The following is a 5774-nucleotide window of genomic DNA, read 5'->3' on the forward strand; positions in this document are numbered from 1 at the left end:
AATATTTCACTTGTTATTTCAATTTTTTGACATGTATATTTTCTTTGGAAATGTAAAAAATTTTTTTTAAGAATTTCTTTATCTCATGGAATGTTGCCCAACATTTTCGTAATGTTGATCATATCCAAGTTTGTCTGCAGAACTAGAGCTATGTTGGTTATAGAAATGAACTTTAATAAAGTTTAAATCAGATTATTATATCTGAAAGTATAACAGTGTTTCTAACTTACATCATAAACACAAAAATACCCTTTAACATAGTAGAAACATTGAATTTCTCGTAGTGTTTATCATCGATAGTTGGCCCTGAATCCATTTGTGGCTACTGGAACTCTGGAGTTATCCTTTAGAGAGGATACAGATTTCCATGACAGTAACAGAATGTTGGAAGAATGGGATAGCACTAGCTATTTGAAGAACAAGATCACAATAAGTCAAGAATTTGATATTACCTAGCAAAAGTCCAGATTGAAAATGTAAGTTCAGATGAATTCCAGTTGATCAACAAGGCTGTAAATGCATAGCTTCAACAATGTATTTTTCTAAAAACTACCTTTTAAGGCAGTGTAGTTAAAGAATTAGCTTGGCCAAATAGCATTTCTACAGGTTCCTTGTGTGATCATGTTCTATTTGCTTTTAGAAGATGTATCTCGAACAACTGTGACTTTGTCAGTTATCACGTCACCAATAACTATTGCTCTGTTGCCGTTTCTGTGACAATGGTTAAAAAATATTATCCTCCATTACTCTATGGTTGTTGTATAAACAGCACATAGTTCCAATGTGAAAAGATTGGAGTTGAGACTGCAAAACTAGTTCCTACATAAATGAAGTGATTCAGGTTAGCAGGTACAAACCTATTTTTCTGACTATCGGAAGCTGGTTCGTACACACATCAACTGGCTTGGTTCGCAGACACCAGCCTATTCTTTTTACTGTTAGAAACTTGTTCAAACATGAACTGACTTGGTTTAGCAGACACTGACCTATATTAGAAGGTGTAAAACTGGTCCTTACACACATGAGCTGATCTAGGTTAGAAGTCACCAACTGACACTCCTGACTGTTAGAAATCAGATCCTAAACACAAACTGACATGGGATAGCAGACACCAATTTATTCTTCTGTCTGTTATAAACTGTAAAACTCTTTAATAAATTGGTCCCTTTCCGATGGTGGGGGCATTATAATGTGATGGTCACTCCTACTATTCACTGGTAAAAGAGTAGCCCAAGAGTTGGTAGTGGGTGATGATGACTAGCTGCCTTCTCTTTAGTCTTTCACTGCTAAATGAGGGATGGCTAGTGAAAACAGCCCTCGTGTAGCTTTATATGAAATTCAAACCAACTAATTGTGTACCCTTTCCAATGCATCTAGTTATGTCATCTGTTCATGATAGTGGAAAGGTGACAGTGTGAATTACCACGTTCACATGTCTCAAATAAGTATAAAATCTGGGTGTTTGTTCTTTTTAACAATCACTAATAAAAACAGCCATGCACTGGCTGTTTTAACAATTACTACTGGAAACAACCATGCACTGACTGTTTTAACAATCACTACTGGAAACAACCATGCACTGACTGTTTTAACAATCACTACTGGAAACAACCATGTACTGCCCGAAGACTGTATGATTCCATTCTTTAATATGTGCTGTTCCTCAGCACTTACTACATCACTAGTGCTCCAGGGAAGCCTGTGTAATAGTGATTTAACCGGACATGCTTCCCCTGTAACTACGTGATGTTGTTCGAATGTGTTGGTAATGCTTTACTCACTTTTGGATGTGATGCAAACCCAGCATTATTGCTGGCTTCAGTTACTTCGATTTTACTCTTTGTGTCACTGACTATTCTAGTGTGAAGCTGGATAACCAATCATCCATACTTGTAGAACAGAACTGGAATTTCATTCTTCCTTGGACAGATAACTGCTACTTGCTTACATATGTTTTATAACCACATTAAATGACACTGATCCACTAGACCCTGGATCACCACTTCTGTACACAGGGGGGTATTGTAACTTCCTTTCACACATACCCATGTAGTCCACTGCACCTGTGTCTCATCTGACCAGCATCAGATAACCCTCCCATGGAAAATCTGTTCACCAGTTGCACAGGCAAAACTGACCAGTAAATTCCACAGAATGTCCATCTCAAGGATATCGATGTCAGAACTAAGTTTTAGCAACGACTACCTTTTTTTTTGGTGAGCGATTCTTCCTAGACATATTCAAAGAGTTACCTTACCATTCATATCTAGTTTTTCTCCAATTATCAGACCTAACTGGAATCTACTAATTTTCTGGCTACTCCTGTATCAACCAGAAACTCTCTCTTACCTTTTTACTCTGACAAGCGCATACCAAAATCCATCCAGTGCTGAGAGAGTTGAGCAGACCACCAAACTCTGGTGCTAGCTGTCTGTTACACTCTCTCAAGTCACTCACCAGGCACAGCTTGGGCTGTTACTTTCTCATAGCTGAAACAGCAATACTGATCACCTGTTGTTGGCTGTCTTACACCTGGTGAGCCATCAATTGAAACCTATAGTATTGTCTATCTTGCTGCTCGGTGAGGGATGAGCAGTTCATTTTAAAATGACCCAATGCTCCACAGGCAAAGCAAATGCTTTGCTCCTTCCAAAATAATGACCGGGTGGAAGCATCAGTGGCATAGGATATGGTATTTTAGCCATGGGTGGACCAGGAGAGCTTACCCATTCACTGGATACCAGTGTGATTGTATTTCAGCACCAGGATCTGTGAGTGGGTGGTTAATATTCAGCTGTCTCATCCATGGCTTGTGGGTAACTGGGTAGATATGTCCTCTGAGGAGAAACCAATTAATGATTGCTGCTACAGACTTATTCCTCTCTTATGACTGGTTTGAAGTTACCACTTAATACTGCATTATCAAAGAAACAGCCTCAGTAAGGCCTCTCACACCCAGGTGTAGTGCCTTATCATTTGACTGGGTAGCCCTTCTAAGTTTATCAAACAAATGGCACAAATCATTAGCATAAATGAGTAAGCTTTCTGTGGTAGCTTTGTCTCCAAGTCTTGAAGTCAGGTCAAGGGATTGGCTGAAACACTTCAGCATATGGTCCAATTTGTTCTTCTCTGCACTCTTGAATATCAAATGAGTTACTTGTTTCACCTTACTCATGGGTACTTATGGTCATCGCCATAATGCTTCCCTCACAACCTGTCTGTAATCACATTATCGATATGCCCTCAACATCATGGGTATAGCATGGTAGAAATGATTTGAGACTTTGACTTTCATGTAAGTATTAGATTCCTGACTGAGGAAGGCAGAACAATTAGTTGCTTTCAACAGCTCATCTGTCTGCTTTGCATGACTCCAGTCTTTTCCATGATCCATAGTTGCCTTAGCAATATACCTTGCGACTCAGATAGGTTCACCACTGCCATATGATTTACCTCTTTCACCATTTGTTGTACACCACCTCACCTGTCAGTGATATAGCTCCTCTTAATAGACATAATTCACTAAAGATACTTCCAGTTTTTCGTTGGTGTTCTTGGATATCTTTGACCAGAGCTGAGGTTGGGTTGTTCTGGCAGGTAAATATCTGGGAGTCCTATAAAAGTTACTCCAGATATTCTTGGATTCGCCAGATGCTACCCTCAGTTGTTCATACTTTCCTCATGCTGAGGTTGTTCTTCAGGGTCAGAGCATAGACAACTGTTCTAGCTGCACCAGACATAGCAGCTCTCTTCCTTGAGTCGACAGCTGTAACAAGATGGACTTTAATTCACAGCAAAAGTCAAATATCCACGAGAAAACCCAACGACTCTTTCATCTAACTGTCTTTCTTCAGAGACTGATTCTTCCTCTTGGTTGCAGGCCCTTCAATTTGTAATATATGCTATTTCCATAACAATAAAACTTACTTCATCACAATAGTAGGAGTAATCGGCAACATGTGCATTCACAGAAGACTTCCCAATAAGGCAATTTAAAAATGAGAATAAATATTTTTTACTACAACACACACAATGTGGGAACTTGCTTGGTTGACAGACTGGTCACTTTTAATGGATCAGATACCCGACCATCTTCCTCAAGATTATATACCAGACTTAATAAATAATGGCTGATTCGCCCAGACTGACTAGCACTACATAGTGACTGATCTCTTTCAGTCAAACATAAAAGAAGTTGTAGCTTCGATCAATTGGTCTATCATTGGAGGATACAGTTATCTAAGTTTGTAGCAATACAGTCATAATCTCCATTGGCAGAATGAGTGTTACCTCGAGAGAATGGCAAAAGCAGCTAGAATGAAATCAGTTTAGTGACTTTCTTGATCTTGTGTTATGTGACAACACAAATACACAGAATAACTGATAAATTTCAAATGATTTAATAATAAAGTAAGAAAGTAGGAAATGCATGGTAACTTTTATATACCAAAATAAAATACCTTACATGCATAACTAGAGGCGACCAATAAGCGCTAAATTATTTATCTTATTTTTAATCCTGAACAGAGTTCTTATTCAAAAGTTACAACAAAAAAGTTTTGTAGTAGACTACTTTTATGTAATAACTTTTGTATTATCTCTTAAGCATGAGTTCAGACTGATATCATCAACTGTAGAAAACTTTCATTCAACAAATTTATCACTGAATATAAGAAACTTTCTAACTTTACAAAATCGCCTTGTGAATTGTTATTTTTAGGTGATAAATATATTGGCGGAACCTGTAATCATGTATGTTTTGTATATTATTCTAATAGTCTAGGTCTAGAAAAAGTTGTTTTGCAACAGTTATAGTACTTAGAACACGGTTTACTTTTGCAATAATAGAATGACATATGAGAATATAAGAATGACAGTGTCAGGTCTGTTAAGAGTAGTCCAAGAGTTGGTGGTATTGACTAGCTGCTATCACTTTAGTCTATCACTTCAAAACTAGTGATAGCTAATGTAAATTATCCTTCCTATGTTGCATAAAGTTCAATAAAAAACAAACTTCCTTCAGCTGTCCAATCAGAAAAATGGATCACGAAAATCCCGAATTGTCTGTGCTACAGTCATGAAACATTCCTCTACAGAATACAGTTGTCTCATCAAATAGTAAAGAGTTCTGTTACGACAGCGGAAGTCATGTGACGCTGCTGACGTGTTTGGCGCTGGTAGCATGCATGAAATTTCTCGAATGATCATGAAGGCCCGAGTACATTCGAGACGCCCACTTTTTAGTATATAAGCCTGGAGAGAAAAACCAGCGGGATTGGGGAGATAGAAAATTGAGTCAAGCAAACAGTAGGCACCATAAGTAAAGTGTGTGAATCACTGTGATTTATAGCGTGTATAATAAGAGTTGTTTAAAGTGACGAGAGACGTATTGACTGTGGGAATTCTGTGTATTACAAAGTTGTAACAAGAACGAATAAATTAGTTTTAAGTAAGAAAGGACTTGTATGGCTGAAGTTCCTCGGAAAGAATTTATACTGGAAATTAAACAAGCAGAAATATAACAAATTGGTGTCAGAGAATGTGACAGGATAGAAAAAAAGATGGAAACGAGAAGTGGCAAATGAAACTAGGACTTAGCAGATTTGAAGGCAGCAATACAAGAACAGCAAAAGAAACAAAAAGAGAGACTACAGCAGTGATTGAAGGAGAAAGAAAAGAAACAAGAAGAGAGATTACAGCAGTTGTTAGAAGAAAAAGAGAAGAAACAAGAAGAACTAGAAAATAACCAAAAAGAGAGACTACAGCAGAGATTG

Source organism: Limulus polyphemus, unplaced genomic scaffold (assembly GCF_000517525.1).
Source record: "Limulus polyphemus unplaced genomic scaffold, Limulus_polyphemus-2.1.2 Scaffold6690, whole genome shotgun sequence".
Lineage (NCBI taxonomy): Eukaryota > Metazoa > Arthropoda > Merostomata > Xiphosura > Limulidae > Limulus > Limulus polyphemus.